Genomic DNA, 21,080 nt, shown 5'->3' with positions numbered 1-21,080 from the left:
TATCTATTTAGGCCAGCCTCCAGAGGCTTTTGAAAGCACCAAGCAATATTTTGGGCAGGGTAAAAAGTGAAAAGTACTGAAACTAGTGACAGAAAATGTAGATTCTAGACCCGAATCTCCTACTGCACACACAGTCTAGTACATCACTTGTCTTTACTGAATTCAAGTTTTTTTCTACTTTGAATGGTGGCAATAATCCCTGTTCTGCTGAGCTCTTAGGCTGATGGGATTCAAGTGAGATGATGTGTGGGAAACCCTTTATCAACTAGAAATATACATAGTTTCCTGCTAATATCATATTTGAGGAGCATGTTAATGATGTTGCTGGTCATAAATGTTGAGAATAACTTTGTCTTTAATTTCAAAGATAGCTGGAATCCTAAACCAGGAAGAAAAACTCTAATTTATTTACATCATTAAACATAGCTTGGAAAACAACTACATCTCCTTCACTGAAAGCCTTCAGTCAACTTTAAGTGAATTCTACATTCTAATTAAAATCACAACTGTCATAGTTTGGTTTTTATAATAAAATTAAAAGTCCTCTTAAACATGCTGTCAGAGGTAGTTTTTTTTTTTTTTTTTTTTCAAACCAGTTACCTTGTAATTTTTCCATCCTTGGTGGACATATTGAATCTGGCCTCCTGAGTAATTTTCTTCAGTGCTGGTTTTAAATGCTTCATCTGCTTTCCAGGCTGTACAAAAAAGAGTTGGTTGGGGTAGTAAAACCCTATGTACAGCACTTAGGCCTCACTCCTGTTTCTTTGATGGCTGTGTGAGCATAATATAAAACAGAGCACTTGTAGAAATAAGACCATTGCTGTTATCTTATCACTATTTGGTTATGAGTTCAGAAACAACGTCAGAACCCTCCTTTCAGTCAGGCAGTACTCTAAATGCTGGGAATATAAAGGTGAAAGAAGTCTGGGAAGCTGAATCCATGACTTAGGAAGTTGGTGAGTAGTGGAAGTGACAGGTGAACAAAGCATGGAATAGCAACATGAAAAATACAACAGTAGTACTCTTTATAACATGTAAATGTAGCACAAGGAGTTTGCTATAACATGCAAATGTGCAAGGAGTTTGCAGGGGAAATATAACAGTGAAGGTATATTGGAGGACCTGCCATCTGGGTTTAGGTTTTTTATTTTGTTTTTCCAAATACCTTTCCATGTATTTTTTCACTAATCTTTACAATGCATTGAATTCTGAAGGATAAGTAAAAACCTTTCTAGCCAATAAGGAAGTGGAAGACTTTCCATCAGAGGAAATAGCATGTGCCATGAAAAGAGTAATAGGAGAGGAGGCTGGAAACATAAGCACAGAAGATGGAAGGTCCTATACACTATCCTAAGGAGTATGGAATTTATCCTGGGGTCAATGAGAAGTCACTAAAGTATTTTTAAATAGGGAAGTGGCATAGTCATGTTTGTGTCTTAGAAAACTATATATTTGGGTGGCTATGCAAATTATAATTAGAGGTAAAGAAAGAGACTAGAGGAAGGAAGTCCAGTAAGGAGGCTATTACCTCAGTTCAAGACAGAATGGTGGTCACTGGAAAAGGAGAGAAGGCAATGGATTCAGGTGCTAATAATATCACTGTCATTATCACTAAGATAATATTTTCCTTTCTTCATCATTCAACTTTACCAAAAGTAATTTGTGGAAGAAAATAATTTTTCTGAGTATTCACAAATTAATAAATCATAACCCTGAAGTTTACATGTGACTTGGTTATTTGATGTCAACTCATGTTTCCCATAGAAACAAAAGCAGTACCAAATCTCTGGTCATCCAGAGAAATCTATTTAAAGTATAAAGTACTTGAAAAGCATTGTATACGCATTAAAATATAGCTTTTCTCTAATAACATCTGTTGCATGAATAACTGAATGAATGAGTAAAGGAATACATGTATAAGTATAATTTGCTAATACAGGTAAGGGTCTGCACTAGTTTTGGTGGATGCAAACCTAGGATGCAGAGGTGTCACAGATATAGCCCTTGGCCTTGAGGGAAGTGAAAAAAATCTTTCCACTGGACAGCACACCAGCTTGCTGGTGACACCTCCTTACTAATTACCAGCTTGCTAAGGCTCAGCAGGAAATTTTATTAATAGAAAATCCAATAAATGTTCCATAATTTCAGTACACAAAGAATATTAACCTGAAGATAACACAAGGTGTCAGGTCTGATTTTCAGTTCATCAGTTATTCAAAAACTAAGTTTAATGAACAATGCATACTTTGTACATGGTGAATAATTAAAACAGTATAACTAATTCACCCTCCAACCCAAGCCCACCAGTCTCTCTCCCCAGAGGTGACTACTATAAACTCTTTTTGTGGGTACTTCAAGAAATGTTGTATGCTTATACTAGCATTTACTATATTTACATTTTTCATATTTACACAGAAGTGATTACATAGTACATAATAATTTTACAGACTTTTTAAATTTAATATATCTTGGAGATCTTTCTGTATCTGCACACATAGATCAATTTCATTCATTTTAACATTTGCATAGTGTTCTGGCATATGGATAAGCCATTGTTTATTTTTGTTACAGAATTGGTTTTATAAAAAATGAAACATTATAGATAGAGTGAAAACTTCTTTTGTCCCACCCCCATTTCTCTGGAATTCCAGAGACATTCATTATCCCAAAGTTGAAGTTTGTCCTCCATGTTCAAGTTTTTATACTTCTACTATAAATGAATGTATCCATAAACAATAACTAGTAATATTTTTTATGTTTTAAATTTTGCACCAACTAGATCAGAGCTTTTTTCAACTTGCTCCCCAACCCTTCACATTTATCAGACTTATCTCTGTTAATAACATGTACTTCTCATTCATTCATTGTTGATTTACTTTACTTCTCCTTATATTGAATACTGTGGGTTGGTTGGTTTGTTTATCCTCATAGTTTACTTGTTAACAATAAGAATCCTGAAATTGGAATTATTTGTCTTAGAACCTTACTTTGAGTTTTCACTGGATGGATTAATAAAAGGATTGATGATTCTTATAAATTGAACACCTGAATTTTTTTGGTCTATAAAATTACGGATATTTATGTTAATTAGTGGGGGATAGAAACAACTGTACTATAACAACAATAAAAAATAATAAAATTTAAAAAGTTTTAGTCATTACAAACAGTTTTGCAATGAAAGTACTTGAATTTGTTTATCATATTTCTTTAAGGTACCTAGGAGCTGAATTGCTGGCTTAAAGTATATTCATATTTTCATATTTAGTAGGTACTACCAAACTGCTCTCTAAAATGGATGTACAAACACACATTTCAACAAGTAGTGTATGATAGTATTTGTTTCCACACATTCTTGCCAGCATTTGGTATTAGCAGATGTTTTTATTTGTGGCAATTTGATGTCTATGAAATTGTATCTCTATGTTAATTTAATTTGTATTCCCCTGATTACTAGTGAGGATAAAAACATGTTTTCATTTATTTAATGGTCATTAAAGTTTTCTCTTCTGTGCATTTCCCAATAATATTTTGCCTATTGTTTATTTTAGATTAGTTTTTACTAGATATTGCCTTTTTTGTAGCCTATATCTGCCTGCTATATGTTTGTTGCAAATGCCTTCTCCAGGTCTGTCACTTGCTTATTAACTTTGTTCATTATAATATCTTAGAAGAATAGCCCTGGCTGGCATAGCTCAGTGGATTGAGCTCGGGCTGTGAACCAAAGTGTCACAGGTTCAATTCCCAGCCAGGATACATGCCTGGGTTGCAGGCTATAACCCCCAGCAACCGCACATTGATGTTTCTCTCTCTCTATCTCCCTCTCTTCCCTCTCTAAAAATAAATAAATAATTTAAAAAAAGAATAGAGGTTTTTTCCTTGATGTGGTCATATTTATCAATCATTCACAATTTGTGCTTTTCATATCTTATTCAAGAAAACCTTTCCCTGATATAAGTATATTAAGCTAAATTTCTTTTAAAATTGGAAAGTTTTTAAAAACAGTTATTGAATTCATCTGGAATTAATTTCTGTATAGGGTACAATGTAGGACATTAATTTTACTTGTTTTGGTATGAATAAGCAATTGTTTCTATACCATTTATTACATAACCCACCATTTCTTCTCATGATCTACAATGCCATTTCTATTATATACAAGGTTTCCTTATAGTCTCAGATCTGTGACCAGGTCTATCTTTTCTACAACTAAATTGTTGCCTTTCTCTATACAAATACTACACTCTTTTAATTACTATAGTTTTCTAAGTTTTGATATCTATAGAAAAATTCCTTGTTTGTTCTTTTTCATAATCATCTTATATATTCTTAGTCCTTTAATTTTTCATATGAATTTTAGAATCAGGTTGCTAAGTTTCACAAAAAATTATATTGGAACTTTGGAATTCCATTGAATAGATACATTAATTTTTGAGACTGTGAGCATCTTTAAGTTAAATTTTTCTATATGTAAAAATGATACATATCTCCTTTCTATAAAGTCTTTTTTATGTCCTTGAATAGTGCTTACAATATTTTCCATCAAGATCATGGGAATCCTTTTTTATATTTATACTTAGGTATTTAATTGTGTTGGTTGTTACTGTGAACAGTATATTTATTTTAACTAGCTTTACTGATGTATAATTTACAAACAATAAAATTCACCAGTTACAATGTGATGAGTTTTGAAAAATGTACAGTTGTACATTTCAGTGACCCTTTGGTTCACAGGCCAAAACTCAATCCACTGAGCCACACCAGCAAGGGTTGTTTTCTCCTTTTTAATATTATTGTTTATGCTGTTAGAGTTGTACCAGTTTCCCCCCTTTTCTCCTCCACCCAGCAAAACCGGCTCCCTCAGGCAATTCCTAGACCATTGTCCATGTTCATAGGTCATATTTACTGTTCTTTAACTAATATCTTCACCTTCTTTCAACCAGTGCCCCCTTCCCTCTTACAGCTATTAGTCTATTCCCTATTTCTATGCCTCTGATTCTATTTTGTTCCTCAGTTTATTTTGTTCAGTAGATTCTACATACCAGTGAGATCATACGGTATTTGTCTTTCTCTGTCTGGCTTATTTTACTTAGCATAATAGTCTCCCGTTCCATCCATGCTGTTGGAAAAGCAAGTGTTCCTTCTTTTTTACTACTGTGCAGTATTCCATTGGATAAATGTACCACAGCATTTTTATCTACTCACCTACTGGTGGGCACTTAGGCTGTCTCCAGATCTTGGCTACTGTGTATACTGGTGTTATGGAATAGAGGTGCATACATTCTTCTGTTTTATTTTTTTTGTTATTTTTATTGTTGTTCAAGTAAAGTTGTCTCCATTTTCTCCCCACCACTCACCCCTATCCCAGCTGTCCCCACCTCTGAGTTTTTTTTCATATGTCTATTGACCCTCTGTATGTCCTTCTTGGAGAAGTGTCTATTATGGTCCTTTGCTCATTTTTTAATTGGATTGTTTGTCTACCTGGTGTTGAGTCTTATAAGTTCCTTATATATTTTGGAAATTAAACCCTTATCTAATGTATCATTGAGAAATGTATTCTCTCATACGGTCAGTTCCCTTTTCATCTTGATGATGGTGTCCTTTCCTATACAGAAACTTTTTAATTTGATGTAGTCCCATTTGTTGATTTTTTCTTTATTTCCTTATTTTTCTTTCTATGTGAGATAACTGTAATTTACTGTTTTCCTCTAGGGTTTTTATGGTATCACCACTTATATTTAAGTATTTTATCCATTTTGAGTTTATTCTATCATATGGTGCAAGCCTGTGATCTAGTTTCAATTTTTGTACCATTCCAGTTTTCCTAATATTAGTTATTGAAGAGACTGTCTTTACTCCATTATATGCCTCTTGCCAACTTTGTTAAATATAAATTGACCATAAAGATGTGGGTTTATGTCTCGTTTCTCTGTTCTGTTCCATTGATCCATATGTCTACTCTTATGCCAGTACAAGGGTGTTTTGATTATAGTGGCCTTATATTGTAATTTTATATCAGGTATTGTGGTACCTCCAACTTTGTATTTCATTCTCAAGATTGCTAAGGTTATCCAGAGTCTTTTTTTAGTTCCATTTAAATTTTTAGAATGTTGATTCTAGATCTATAAAATATGCCTTTGATATTTTAATAGGATTTGTGTTGAATTTCTATATTGCTTTCTGTAGTATGGACATTTTAATGATGTTAATTCCTCTAATCCATGAACATGGTATATGCTTCCACTTATTTGTATCCTATAGTTGTCTGGGTACAGGTCTTTACCTCCTTGGTTAAATTTATTACTTGGTACCTTTTTTTTTTGGTTGTTTTTACAGGAGTAAATGTGATTGTTTCTCAATTTCTCTTTCTGATAGTTCATTATTGGTGTATAAAAATGCCATTGACTTCTCAGTAATGATTTGGTATCCCTCTATTTTGCTGAATTCATTTATTTGTTTTAGTAGGTTTTTTGTGTGCAATTTATAGGGTTTCCTATGTTCATCTTATCACCTGTGAATAAGGACAATTTTACTCCCTCCTTTCCAATTTGGTAGCCTTTATTACTTCTATTTGTCTGATCACTGTGGGTAGGACCTCCAGCAGTATGTTGAATAAGAGAGGGGAAAGTCAATATCCCTGCCTTGTTTCTGATCTTAATAGAAACATTTTTAGGTTTTGTCTATTGAGTATGATGTATGATATTGGCTGTAGGATTTCATATATGACCTTTATTATGTTGAAATGTGGTCCCTCTATTCCCACTTTGCTGAGAGTTTTTATCATAAATGAGTGCTGAATTTTTATTAAATTAATTTCCAGCATTTACTGATGTGATCATTTGATTGTTATTTTACATTTTTAATGTTATATATCATATTTATTGATTTGCAAGTATCTTACCAACCTTGTACCCCCAGCATAAATCCCACTTGGTTATGCTGTGTGATCTTTTTAATGTATCATTTGATCCAATTTGCTAATGTTTTGTTGAGGATTTTAGCATATATGTTCATCAGGGATATTGATCTGTGATTTTGTTTCTTTATGTCTTTATCTGGTTTGGAATTAGGATAACACTAGCATCATAAAAAGAGCTTGGAAGTCTTCCCATCTGTTGAATTTTTTAAATTAGTTTGAGAGTAATAGCTGTTAGTTCAATTTAGAATGATTGGTAAAATTCACCTGTGAAGCTGTCTGGTCCAGGACTTTGTTTGCTGGGAGTTTTTTTGTTTATTGCTTCAATTTCATTAGTTTTTATTGGTGTATTCAGGTTTTCTGCTCTTCCTGATTTATTTTTAGAAGATTGTATGTTTCTAGAAATCCATCTATTTTGCCCAGCTTGTCCAATTTCTTGACATATGGTGAGATCTATCCAGAAAGGTTCCATCCATGTAATATGAAAAATAGAGACATTAATTAAAAAAATACAAGAAACATTGTATATAGGAGAATGACATCTCAGTTCCCTTTAAAAGTAGGCACCTTGGGACCTCACACAGTTCTCCCAATCACCATCAGCTGTCCTGTCATATGTTTCTGAATCTCATTGATGGTCTGAAATCTCTTCACTTTCATAGGTGATTATAGTTGTGGAAAAAGCCAGAAGTGCATGGCACAAAATCTGGGGTGTAGGGAGACTGAGTCACCTGAGTGATTTGATGTTTCACAAAAAATTTCTGGACAAGATGTGGTGTATGATGAAGCACATTGTCATCAAGAAGCTGTCAATCACCATTAGCCCAATCCTGTGGCCTTATGAATCATTGTAATAGTTTCCTCAGAGGAAAGTTCAAGCTTAATGAAAATTTGATGCAGATTTGTTGCTCTACTCACTCAGTCATTTTGAATGCAATAGTGACACTGTACACATGTTCATTCAATGACATCTACCACCCCCACTGACTAGTACAGTGATGTTGTCATTGTTCATACTGCACATTCCAGTCCACTCTCTCTGGCTTCCCAGTTGCATTGATGTTGCACAAACTGTTCTCATTATATTAACAATGGCTGGAGTTTTTCCAGACAGACCTCATGTAATTGTTGATAATTTTTCTTATACTCCTTTGTATTTCTGTGATATCAGTTGTCACTTGTCTTATTTCATTTCTGATTGTATTTATTGGGGTCCTCTCTTTTTCTTGATGAGTCTTGTTAAAGGTTGTCAATTTTTTTTTTATCATTTCAAAGAACCAGCTCCTGGATTCATTGATCTTTTGAATTGTATTTTTAGTCTTTATGTCATTTATTTCCACTCTGATCTTGATTATTTTCTTCCATATACATACTCTGAGCTTTGTTTGTTGTTGTTTTTCTAGTTCTTTAAGATGTAGAGTTAGATTGCTTGAGGTTTTTCTTGCTTCTTGAGATAAGCTTGTAATGCTATGAACTTCTCTCTCAAGACTGCTTTTGCTGTGTGTCCCATAGGTTTTGGTTTGTTGTGTGTTCATTTTCATTCATTTCCAGGTAATTTTGATTTTTTTCCATCATCTCATTGACATTTTCATTATTTAATATCATGCTATGTAGCTCCCATGTATTTGAATATCTTTTAGCATTTTTATTGAGGTTGATTTCAAATTTCATGTTATTGTGATACAAGAAAGTATTTGATATGATTTCAGTCTTCTTGAATTTGTTAAGACTTATTTTGTTCCTATCATGTGCTCTATTTTTGAGAATGACCTGTGTGCACTTTAGAAGAATGTATATTATTTTGTTTTTGGATAAAATGTTCTGAAATTAACAATTAAATCCATTTGATATTGTGTGTCTTTTAATATCACTATTTCCTTGTTGATGTTTTGTATGGAAGATATCTCCATTGATAACAGGGGGGTGTTAAAATCTCTTACTCTGAGTGTATTGCTTCAATCTCTTCCTTTATCCATAAAGATTTTCTTTATATATTTTGATGCTTTTATGTTGGGTGCATACATGCACTCTTGTTGTGTTGATCCCTTTAGTACTAGGTAGTGACCTTCCTTTTCCTCATTATGGCCTTTGTTTTGAAGTTTATTTTGTGAGACATAAGTATTGTTGCCCACGCTTTTTTTTAAATCTCCATTTGCATGGAATATTTTTCAATCTTCTCACTTTCAGCCTGTATAAATAGTTTGTTTTAAAATGAGTCTCTTGTGAAGAGCATATATATGGATCATGTTTTCTTATCCACTCATCTACTCTATGTCTTCACATTGGAGCATTTAATCCACTTATATTTAATATTATTATTGATAGGAACCTACTCATTGCCACTTTATCTTTATACCAATGTTCCTCCCTCTATTTCTTTTTTCTTTTCTTTTCTTTTCTTTCTTCTTTGCCTGGGAAGCTCTTTATTTCACCCTCTCTCTCTTTTTTAAAGGTTTTATTTTATTTTTTAGACAGAGGAAGGTAGAGAGAAAGAGAGGGAGAGAAACATCAACGTATGGTTGCCTATCACACCCCCCCTACTGGGGACCTGGCCCGCAATCCAGGCATGTGCCCTAGACTGAGAATCGAACCAGTGACCCTTGAATCACAGTCCAGCGCTCAACCACTGAGCCACACCAGCCAGGGCTCACCTTCACTTTTAAATGATAGCCTTATTGGATAGAGTAGTCTTGGCTGTAGGTCTTTGCTTTTCATTACTTTGAATATTTCATGTCAACCCCTTCTGGTCTGGACTGCTTCTGTTGAGAAATCAGCAGAGAGCTTATGGGAGATCCCTTGCAGGTAACTAGCCGTTTCTCTCTTGCTGCCTTTGAGATTCCCTCTTTGTCTTTAAACTTTGCCATTTTACTTATGATGTGTCTTTCTTCTTGGCCTTTTGGCTAAGATCAAGTATAATATCTGTTCTTATCACTTTAACAATTATAATGTGTCTTGGAGTGGATCTTTTTGGATTTATCTTGATTGGCACTCTGTGCTTTCTGAACTTGTGTAACTTTTTCCTTCACCAGGTTAAAGAAGTTTTATGTCATTATTTCATCACTTTATTCTCCTTCTGGAACCCCATATGATGCAGATATTGTTACATTTTATGTTGTCCTAAAGTTTCCTTAAATTATCATCATTCTTTTGTTCATTTTTGCACTTCTGATTGGGTATTTTTTCCTAACTTGTCTTCCAAATTGGTTATTTGATTCTCTGCCTCATCTAACCTGCTTTTAATTCCTTCTAGTGTATTCTTCATTTTAGATATTGTATTCTTCATGTCCTCCTCATTTTTATTCATACTTTCTATGTCTTTTTTCATGCTAATGTAGTTCCTAGTCCGTTTCTTTTAGTTGCCATAAAGTTCCTAGTAGTTTTCACTATGTTCATTAAACATCTTTATAATCATTACTTTAAACTCTATGTCTGATAATTTCTTGCTTCAATTTCATTTAGCTCTTTTTCTGGGGATTCTTCCTTTTCTTTCTTTTGGACATTGTTTGTAACCCCATTTTAGATGTATGTTTTTGCTTGTTTCTGTGTATCACATTGATCTGCTTTAACTCCAAGTGTACATGGAGTGGCCTTTTGTTGTACAAGTTTTGTGGGACCCAGTAGTGCAGTCTCCTTAATCTCCTGGGCTGGATGTTCTAGAAATGTCCCCTGTGTTGGTTATGCAGGCACTACTGTTGTAATTGGTTCTTGATTTTTTTTTTTGCCCTTTCATTGGTTTGAATCTCCCTTCTGGATGGCTGAATGAGAGGCTCATCCCCAACCACATCTTGCAAGCTGTTGTACAGGTGCTGAAAGAACAAAACAAAACAACATGAAAAATGAACAAAAACAATAGAAAACCCCAACAAAAACAGAAAAATTAACAATCTAATAGAAAAGAATAAGAGAAAAAAGAAATAGAATAGTAGAATAAAAAAAGAATATGAGAAAACCAAATGAAAGAAAAAAAATATTATGGAAGGGGAGAAGGAAGAAAAAGAACAGAGATAAGGAATAGAAAGGGAAAAAACAGCAAAAAGAACAAAGATAAAGAATAAAAAATATAAGAAAGGAAAATAAGAAGCATAAAATAGAGTAAGAAACAGAGTAACAAGAGATATGATAGAAAAGATAGAGAAAAATATAAGAAAGTTACTAGTTTAAAAGGCTATGCAAAAGAAAAATAGTGAAAATAATTAAAAAGAACAAAGTGGAATTTTGTCTGAGCTGAGTTTATTTCCTCACTGGTGGTATCTCCCTTTGGATACTGCTTTGATATTGTCTGAAACTGCTGTAAGCCAAAATCAGATGCTGTCCACATCTGGCCCTTGGCAGCCTGTTGGAAGCTACAAGCAATCCGCAGTTTGTGGCTGCCTCTGCCAGGCTTTGCTGCATATGGGAGGGGTCAAGATGTGCTACAAGGTTTTTTGTTTTTCTAGATTTTATTTATTTATTTTTAGAGAGGGAATGGAGGGAGAAAGAGAGAGAGAGAGATAAACATCAATGTGTGGTTGCTGGGGGTCATGGCCTGCAACCCAGGCATGTACCCTGACTGGGAATTGAACCTGCGACACTTTGGTTCTCAGCCTGTGCTCAATCCACTGAGCTACGCCAGCCAGGGCCTACAAGGCTTTCCTTTTCTTTTCCATATCATTTTATTTTTTATTTTATATTGTACTTTTTTTCTTTACCATTTAGTCCCCTTAAACCCCTTCCATTCTTCAATCACCACACAGTTGTCTATGTTCATGGGCCCTTTTTCCTTTTTGCTCAATTCCTTTGCACTCAACCTCCCCTCTCCCTTAGATGCCATCCTGCTCTCTATGAGTGTGTCTCTATTTTGTTTATTAGATCAGTTTGTTCACTAGATTCCACATATGAGTGAGACCATATGGTGTTTATTTTTTTTCTGGCTGGCTTATTTCATTTAGCAACAACTGTTGGCAAGGACATGGAGAAAGGGGAACCCTTTTGCACTGTTGGTGGGAATGCAGATTGTTGTAGCCACTGTGGAAAGCAGTATGGAGATACCTCAAAAAATTAAAAGTGGATCTGCCTTTTGACCCATCCATCCCACTTCTGGGAATATATCTGAATGAAGTCAAAATAGTAATTCAAAAGAACATAAGCACCCCTATGTTCATTGAAGTGTTACTTACAATCACCAAGATTGTAAGCAGCCCAAGTGTCTATCAGTAGATAAGTGAATAAAACAACTATGGGACATTTATACAATGGAATACTACTCAGTTGTAAAAAAAGAAGAAAAATTTACCCTTTGCAACAATATGGATAGACCTGCAAGGCTGACTTTTACCAACAGGGCTTGGGATGTGTCAGCAAACATTCCAAGGTACCACAGTATCTGCTTCCATCTGCATCTGCCTAACAACCTCTTATAATTCTTAGTAACTAAAATGATTCTTTCTAAGAAGTCTTTTCATAGAATCAGGAGGATGGGACTCCTGGATCTCCCATGATGTGGGGAGGTACTATTCAGACTTCTGAGAAGATGGTGGGTGTGTTCTCCACCCCAGAGCCATACATCTGAGTTTGTCCTGGATTATTTTCCAGAACTTGGCAGAGCAGAACCCCAAGTAGGCAAGCAGGTGTGGCCTCCAGAGCCCAGAGTTTGGGTCTGCTGCAGACCAGGAAGGTGTTTCTATCAGATCTTTCTACTGGCTCTCATGAGGACAAAGTGCCACTCTAGTTCCTGGGATAGTGTAGGGAATGACCATGCCCCAGAGATAGTCTCTGGAACCCCCTAAGCCTTCCTACATTTTGTCTCCTCAGCAGGGGTTAAGATGCAGGGTGGGAAAATAAAAAGTTACACTGTGGGGTAGGCAGAATTCCAGAGGGTGCAGCAACTAATGATTTTAGAGGGTGGGATGAGTGGTATCCCATAGGGTGGTGCAATTGTTTTTTCCCCAGGATGAGTCTCCTGGGAGTGGCTTTCTCTTCTCAAGAATAACGGCTGCTGCGATATCAGAGGATGACCCCACACAGTGATCCTGACAACAGCACTCCCACATCTCTTTTCAATGCCTCCGACTCCAGACACCCCTCAGGCAACTCTAGTTTCTATGGTCCTCCCTTTGCCAGAGGCCAGGGTGAATGGCTGAGATAGAAAAACTTGTGCTTTGGCCCCTTAAAAAATACAGTGGCTTTGTCTCCAGAGGGCTTTGTTTCTCCTGAGTGGAGAGAAACCCCACCACCTATCACTGCTATATTGCTATGTGGGTGGCTAATCCATACTCCATTGCTCTTTGCTGGAGAGCCCAGTCTGGGGTCCAGGCTTCACTCTTTTCAGGGAGAAGCTCCCACAGCCATGCTATCTCTCCATAACCTTGGCCTGCTGCCCATTGGAGCAAGCCACCCTCTTTCACAACTGGCCCTACATTCGGGTCTCCAGGTGGTTTCTGCCCATCCTTGCTTAAAAGTCTCCTGTTCAGGTGGTCTTCTGTTGGTAATTCCAGGTGGCTGTTCCCCTCTTTATTTTAATTTCCATTTGGGTTCTGGGAGGAGGTTGGAGAAAGATCCTTTTACTCTATCACCATTTTACAACTAATAATGATATATTCTAATTTTTTGCTACTGCATAGTATTATTATTGATTTTTAAAGAATGTCTTCTATGCAGCAACATTGATGAACTACTTAAATGGTTAAAATGACTTCTCTGAACATTCTCTTTGGTTTTCTATGTAGCAAATCAGAGTCCATGGTTAAAGACAATTCCTTCTCTTATGTAATTGACAATGATCTCTTCAATGTAATGTGCAATAGTAATCTGGAAAGCAGGTATCCTCATCATATTCATGACTCTAATGAAAATGTTGCTAAAGTCTCTACATTAATTATAATGTTTATTGTAGGTTTTTGGTAGATATCCTTTGTCAGACTAAATATTTTCCTCTATTCTTGATTTGTTTAGAGCTTTTTTCTTTTTTAAAGTATATTTTATTGATTATGCTATTACAGTTATCTCATTTTTTCTTCCACCCTGTACCCCCTTCCCTCCATCATGTTTCCCATCTTAGTTCATGTCCAAGGGTTGTACATATAAGCTATTTGACTTCTCCATTTCCTGTACTATTCTTAATCCCCCTCTGTCTATTTTGTGCATACCAATTATGCTTCTCATTCCTTGTACCTTTTCCCCATTCTCCCTCCTCCCCATCACCACTGATAACCCTCCATGTGATCTCCATTTCTGTGGTTCTGTTCCTGTTCTTATTGTTTGCTTAGTTTGTTTTGTTTTAGGGCTTTTGAAGGTTCAGTTGTTGATAGTTGTGAGTATGCTGTCATGGTACTGTTCATAGTTTTCATCTTCTTCTTCTTCTTAGATAAGTCCCTGTAACATTTCATATAATAAAGGCTTCACGATGATGAACTCCTTTAACTTGACCTTATCTGGGAAGCTCTTTATTTGCCCTTCCATGCTAAATAATAGCTTTGCTGGGTAGAGTGATCTAGGTTGTAGGTCCTTGCTTTTCATGACTTTGAATACTTCTTTCCAGCCCCTTCTTGCCCATAAGGTTTCTTTGGAGAAATCAGTTGATGGCCTTATGGGCACTCCTTTGTAGATGACTGTCTCCTTTCCGCTTGCTGATTTTAAGAGTTTCTCCTTATCTTTAATCTTGAATAATTTAATTATGATGTGTCTTGGTGTGTTTCTCTTTGGATCCAATTTCTTTGGGACTCTCTGAGCTTCCTGGACTCCCTGTAAATCTATTTCCTTTGCTAGATTGGGGAATTTCTCCTTCATTATTTTTTCAAAAAAGTTTTCAATTTCTCTTCTTCTTCAGGTACCCCTATGATTTGGATGTTGGCAAGTTTAAACTTGTCCTAGGGGTTCCTAAGCCTTTTCCTCATTTCTTTCGAATTCTTGTCTTCATTATGTTCCAGTTGAATATTTATTTCTGCCTTCTGTTCCAAATCATTGATTTGAGTCCCTGTTTCCTTCACTTAACTGCTGGTTCCCTGTATATTTTCTTTTTTTCTTTTTAAAAAGAGTTTATTTATTTATTTTTAGAGAAGGAAGGGAAGGAAAAAGAGAGAGAGAGAGAAACATCAATGTGAGGTTGCTGGGGGCCGTGGCCTGCAACCCAGGTATGTGGCCTGACTGGGAATCAAACCTGCGATGCTTTGGTTCACAGCCCATGCTCAATCCATTGAGCTACGCCAGGCAGGGAAGTTCCCTGTATATTTTCTTTATTTCACTTTGTATAGCCTTCACTTCTTCATTTTGCAACTGTACTCAATCATTTCTGTGAGCATTCTGATTACCAGTGTTTTGAACTCTGCATCTGATAGTTTGTCTATCTCCTCGACACCTAGTTCTTTTTCTGGAGTTTTGATCTGTTATTTATTTTTAAGTATATTTTATTGATCTTGCTATTACAATTGTTCCATTTTTTCTCCCCTTTGTGCCCCACTTCCCACCAGCATCCTCCCTTTAGTTTGTGTCCATGGATTATACATATAAGCACTTTGGCTTCTCCATTTCCTGCATTATTTTTAACCTCCCCCTGTCTATTTTGTACCTACCACTTATGCTTCTTATTCCCTGTACCTTTCCCCAATTCTTCCCCCACCCCTCCCTGCTGATTTCTTTATCTCAGTGCACCTATTATGTTGTAATGGGCAGAGCCTTAGGTGTTTGCCAGGACAATGAAACCCACTGCCTTATGGTGCTGAATGTGGTGGAGGCATCAAAGATAAAACCATATTGCTTGCTTGACTCTTGCTTTGCTTTCAGTCACTTCCCTTGCTTCCTACAAGTGAGTTGTGCCCTTCAAGATGCTTCCCTGGTTCTGATTCTTAGGTAGGTGGACTTGTATACATTCTAGAACCCCTTGGGCCCCTCCAACAGACTCTCCTGTGAGACTGGCAGTTTCCTCCACTGCCACAATCCTCACAGGTTTATACAGTCACAGATTTTGAAGCTTTAATTTCTTGCACTGGAAGCCTGGGTTGCATGGTCTCTCTTGGTCCCTAGTCATTCTTTCCAGTTAACCTGCACACAAATTTGGGGCCACCTGGCCTGCCAGATGCCACCTTGCCACACATTCTCTCCACCCTGAATGCCTATCTCTACCCCTCCTACTGGTCTGCATGAATATTATTTCTTTTACTCCTCGGTTGTTGGACTTCCATATAGTTTTATTTTTTGGTAGTTCTGACTGTTTTTCTTTAATTTTTTTTTTACTTCTTTTGGTTGTGTGAGGAAGTAAAGCATGTCCAGTCTATTGAGATGAGCCATATTTCTTTCTCTTTAATTAGCTTAAGTGTTGCCATGTAGTAATGGATTTTCCAAAGTTAGGCTAACTTTAAACTCTTATAATCTAGACCATGTGATCATACTGCATTGCTTTTATATATTATTGAATTCAATTAATTAATATTTTAATTAGGACTTTTGAGATTTTTATCAGAAATGATATTGGCATATAATTTTGTTCTAATGAGCTTGTGTGATTTTTGTATCAATTTTATTAACCTTATAAAATAAATTATGCAGTTTTTCTTATTTTCCTATTGTCTGAAATATTTCACATAATGTAGAGATTGTCTGTTCTTTGATGGTTTGACAAAAATTTATTGTGAAAGAATACGAGATTAGTGCTTTTAGTGGCAAAGGAGTTGGCTACCCATTGAATTTTTTCCATGTCTAATGGTCTATTCATATTTTAAATTTCTTCTTGAATAAAATTATGTTGATTTGTATTTTTCTACAGAATTGTCTAGCTCATCAAAATTTTCATGTTTATTGGCCAAATATTTCATAGCATAACTTATTACTTTAAAAAAATATGAAGTAGACTTCCAGCCAAGATGGAGGCATAAGGAGACACACTTTGCCTCCTTGCTCAACCAAAATAAGGACAACAACAATTTAGAAATAAAATAACAACCAGAACTCACAGAAAATTGAACTGTATGGAAGTTTGAAAACCAAGGACTTGAAATAGACACATTCATCCAGACCAATAGGAGGGGTGGAGTTGGGACTCCGGACAGAGAAGGGTCCTGACAAAAAAAAAAGTGGTGGCACCAGGCGTGCAAGGCAGCAGCTAACAAACCCCAGGAGTGCAATATAGCAGCAGGCAGACCCTGGGCATTCAGGCAGTGGCTGGCAGAAACCAAGCATGGGGTGGCAATGGGCAGACCCAGAAATGTGGCAATTGTGAAGAGGGGCATGGTGCACAAGGCTGCTAGCTGACCGGGTGGTCACACATTCACATGCAGTTAAACCAGGTGAAACTGGGGATTGAGACAGACCATGCAACCCAGGGTCGCAGCTCAGGGAAATAAAGTCTCAAAACACCAGTTGAAAACACCTGTGGGGATTGAGGTGCCAGGAGAGACTCCCAGCCTCACAGGAGACTTTGTTGGAGAGACCCACAGGGTGGTAGAACATACACAAACCCACCCACATGGAAATCAGCACCAGAAAGGCCCAGTTTGCCTGGGAGAAGCAGCAGAAGGGACTGAAATCTGGCAGAGAGTGGAGGAAGCGCCATTGTTCCCTCTCAGACCCTGCTCCCACATACAGTGTCACTACCCAGCAACTGGGTTGCCCTGCCCTGGTGAACATCTAAGGCTCTGCCCCTCTTATGCAACAGGCATGGCAAGACAAAAGATGGCCCAAAAAGAAGAACATATCAAAGCTCTAGAGCAAATACAACTAAGCGACTAAGAGATAGCCAGCCTACCAGATGCACAGTTCAAAGCACTGGTGATCAGGATGCTCACAGAATTTGTTGAGTTTGGTTGCAAATTAGATGAAAAAATGAAGGCTACACTAAGTGAAATGAAGGAAAATGCACAGGGAACCAATAGTGATAGGAAGAAAACTGAGGCTCAAATCAATGGAGTGGACCAGAAGGAAGAAAGAAACAACCAAACAGAAAAGAATGAAGAAACAAGAATTCAAAAAAGTGAGGAGAGGCTTAGGAACCTCCAGGATATCTTTAAACATCCCAACATCTGAATTATAAGAGTACCAGAAGGGGAAGACGAAGAGCAACAAGTGGAAAAGTTATTTGAACAACTAATAAAGGAGAACTTCCCCAATGTGACAGAGGAAATAGACTTCTGGAAAGTCCAGGAAGCTCAGAGAGTCCCAAAGAATTTGGACCCAAGCAGGAACACACCAAGGCACATCATAATTACATTACCCAAGATTAAAATGAAGGAGAGAATCCTAGAAGCAGCAAGAGATAAGGAGACAGTTACCTACAAAGGCGTTCCTATCAGACTGTCAGCTGATTTCTCAAATCAGGCAAGAAAGGACTAGAAAGAAGTATTCCAAGTCATGAAAGGCAAGGACCTACACCCAAGATTGCTCTATCCAGCAAAGATTTTCATTTAGAATGGAAGGGCAGATAAAACACTTCTCAGATAAGGTCAAGTTAAAGTAGTTCATCATCACCAAGCCCTTATTATATGAAATGTTAAAGGGAATTACCGAAGAAAGAGAAGATAACAAGACATGTATCATAAAATGACAGCAAACTCATAATTATTAACAACCAGACCTAAAACAAAAAGAAACTAAGCAAACAACTAGAACAGGAACAGAACCACAGAAATGGAGATCACATGGAGGGTTATCAACAGAGTAGTGGGAGGAGGAGAGAGGAGGAAAAGGTATGGAGAATAAGTAGCATAAATGGTAGATAGAAAATAGTCAGGGGGAAGGCAAAAATAGTATGGGAAATGTAGAAGCTAAAGAATTTATGACACATGGACATGAACTAAAGGGGGGAATGTGGGTGGGAGAGGGTGTACAGGGTGGAGGGGAATAAAGGGGTGAAAATGGGAAAACTGTAATAGTATAATCAATGAAATATATTTAAAATTTTTAAATAAAAATATGAAGTATTTCTTTAGTTAATGTCCCCATATTTGTTGATAAGAATGGTTATTTAGTCTTTATCCTTTTTCTATATTTTTATTTTAATTGTTGTTCAAGTACAATTTTCTGCCTTTTACTTCCATCACAGGCCAACCCCCCACACCCCTCCCCCCATCTCCCATTTCCACTCACCCCTTGTTTTTGTCCATGTGTCCTTTATACTTCTTCCTGTAAACCCTTTCCCTTTTTCCCTGAAATTCACTGCCCCCACTGGTCACTGTCAGCCTGTTCTCTGTTTCAGTGTCTTTGGTTATATTTTGCTTCTTTGTTTGATTTGTTGTTTAGGTTCCTGTTAAAGGGGAGATCATATGGTATTTCTCTTTCACCACCTGGCTTATTTCACTTAGCGTAATGTTTTCCAGTTCCATCCATGCTGTTGCAAAGGGTAGGAGCTCCTTTTTTCTTTTTGCTGCATAGAATTCCATTGTGTAAATATACCATTGATTTTTGATCCATTCATTTAGTGATGGGCACCTAGGTTGCTTCCAGCACTTGGCTATTGTACAATGTGGAGAAAATGGAACCCTAGTTGACTGTAGGTGGGATTGCAGACTAGTACAACCAATATGGAAAACAGTATGGAATTTTCTCAGAAAACTATCTTTATTCTTTTGTGATTATTCAACTGCATCAGAATATTGTCTATTTTATTTTTGTTTCCTACTTTATGACTTTTTTGATATTTATTTCCATTCTTTTTCTTATTCTGATTAGTTTCATGGTTCTCACTATCTTTTTTAATTGAATGCTTAACATGTTTATATTCAGTTATTTTGTTTCATATTTCATGCACTTTCTTGTGAGTATCATATCACTTACCTGGTATACTTTGATGTCATTCAGTAACAATTTATAATTTTTATTATATTTTTAAATTCCCTTGAGAAGGATTTTTGTTTAAAAAATAAGGAATATCAAAAAACTTCTGGGAAAGCATCAAGTATAACAACATCCTTATCATAGGGATGACCAAAGGAGAAGAGAATGAGCAGGAAATCTAGAACCACTTTGAAGAAATAATTGCTGAACTGTTCTCTAATCTGGTGAAGGAAAAATTCACACAAGTTCAGGAAGAATAGAGACTCTCAATCAAGATGAACCCAAAGAAGCCCACATCAAGACATAATAATGAAAATGGCAAAGGTTAAAGATAAAGAGAGAATCTTAAAAGCAGCAAATGAGAGATAGTTAGTTACCTGCAAAGGAGTTTCCATAATACTGTCATCTAATGTCTGAACAGAAACATTTTAGGAAAAAAGAGATTAGCATGAAATATTCAAAGTGATGAAAATCAAAGACTTATGACCAAGACTATTGTATTCAGCAAAGCTATCATTTTAAAATTGAAGGCAATATAAAGAACTGCACAGAAAACAACAACAATAACAACAACAACTGGAGGTGATTATTACCATACCAATATTGCAAGAAACATTAAAGGGCCTGCTTTAAGAAGGAGAAAAAACAGAGTGAAGAACATAAGTATAAAGGATAAAATGCCAATAAATAAGTTCCTATAAATAATAACCTTAAATGTAAATGGATTAAATACTCCAATTAAAAGACACAGTGTAGCTGAAGGGGTAACAAAACATGACCCATGCATATGCTGTCAGCAGGGGACCCACCTCAGAGTAAAAGATACACACAGACTGAAAGTGAAGGAATGAGAAAAATATTCCATGCAAATGGAAACAGAAAAACTTGGATTGCAATACTTATATCTGACCAATAGACTTTAACAAAAAGGACATAACAAGACACAAAGAAGGTCACTAAATAATCCTAAAGACACCAATCCAACAAGTGGTTATAACCCTTGTAAACACATATACATGCAAAATAGGAGTACCTATACATATAAAGACAATCGGTGGATATTAAGGGAGAGAGTGACAACAATACAGTTGTAGTTGGAAATTTTAACACCCCACTGACATTGATAGATAGATCTTTCAGACAGAAAATCAACAAGGCAACAGATAACTTAAATGACATACAGGATCAGATGGACTTAATTGATATTTAGAAAACAATTCATCCCAAAGCAGCAGAATATATATTCTTCTCAAGTTCACATGGAACATTCTCAAAGATAGACCACATGTTAGGACACTAAATAAGTATTAATAAATAAAAGAAGATTGAAATTAAATCAAGCATCTTCTTTACAACAGTATGAAACTATAAATCACTTTAATAATAAAATAGAAAACATTCAAACATACGGAGGATAAATAACATGTTA

General features: G+C 36.2%; 1 non-coding gene and 1 pseudogene across 1 annotated transcript; one reads left to right on the top strand and one right to left on the bottom strand.

Annotated features, from left to right (window-relative positions):
• Positions 1 to 9,482: 9,482 nt before the first annotated feature.
• TRNAH-GUG lies at positions 9,483 to 9,560 on the bottom strand. The gene has a single exon. It is a non-coding gene; the product is annotated as a tRNA-His (tRNA).
• A 233-nt stretch (positions 9,561 to 9,793) lies between these two features.
• LOC123827838 lies at positions 9,794 to 9,907 on the top strand (annotated as a pseudogene).
• The last annotated feature ends 11,173 nt before the right edge of the window (positions 9,908 to 21,080 follow it).

The sequence above is a fragment of the Phyllostomus hastatus genome, unplaced genomic scaffold (assembly GCF_019186645.2).
Source record: "Phyllostomus hastatus isolate PE091 unplaced genomic scaffold, TTU_PhHast_1.1 phas_contig_90, whole genome shotgun sequence".
Lineage (NCBI taxonomy): Eukaryota > Metazoa > Chordata > Mammalia > Chiroptera > Phyllostomidae > Phyllostomus > Phyllostomus hastatus.
This window is presented reverse-complemented; position numbering and strand designations above follow the sequence as displayed.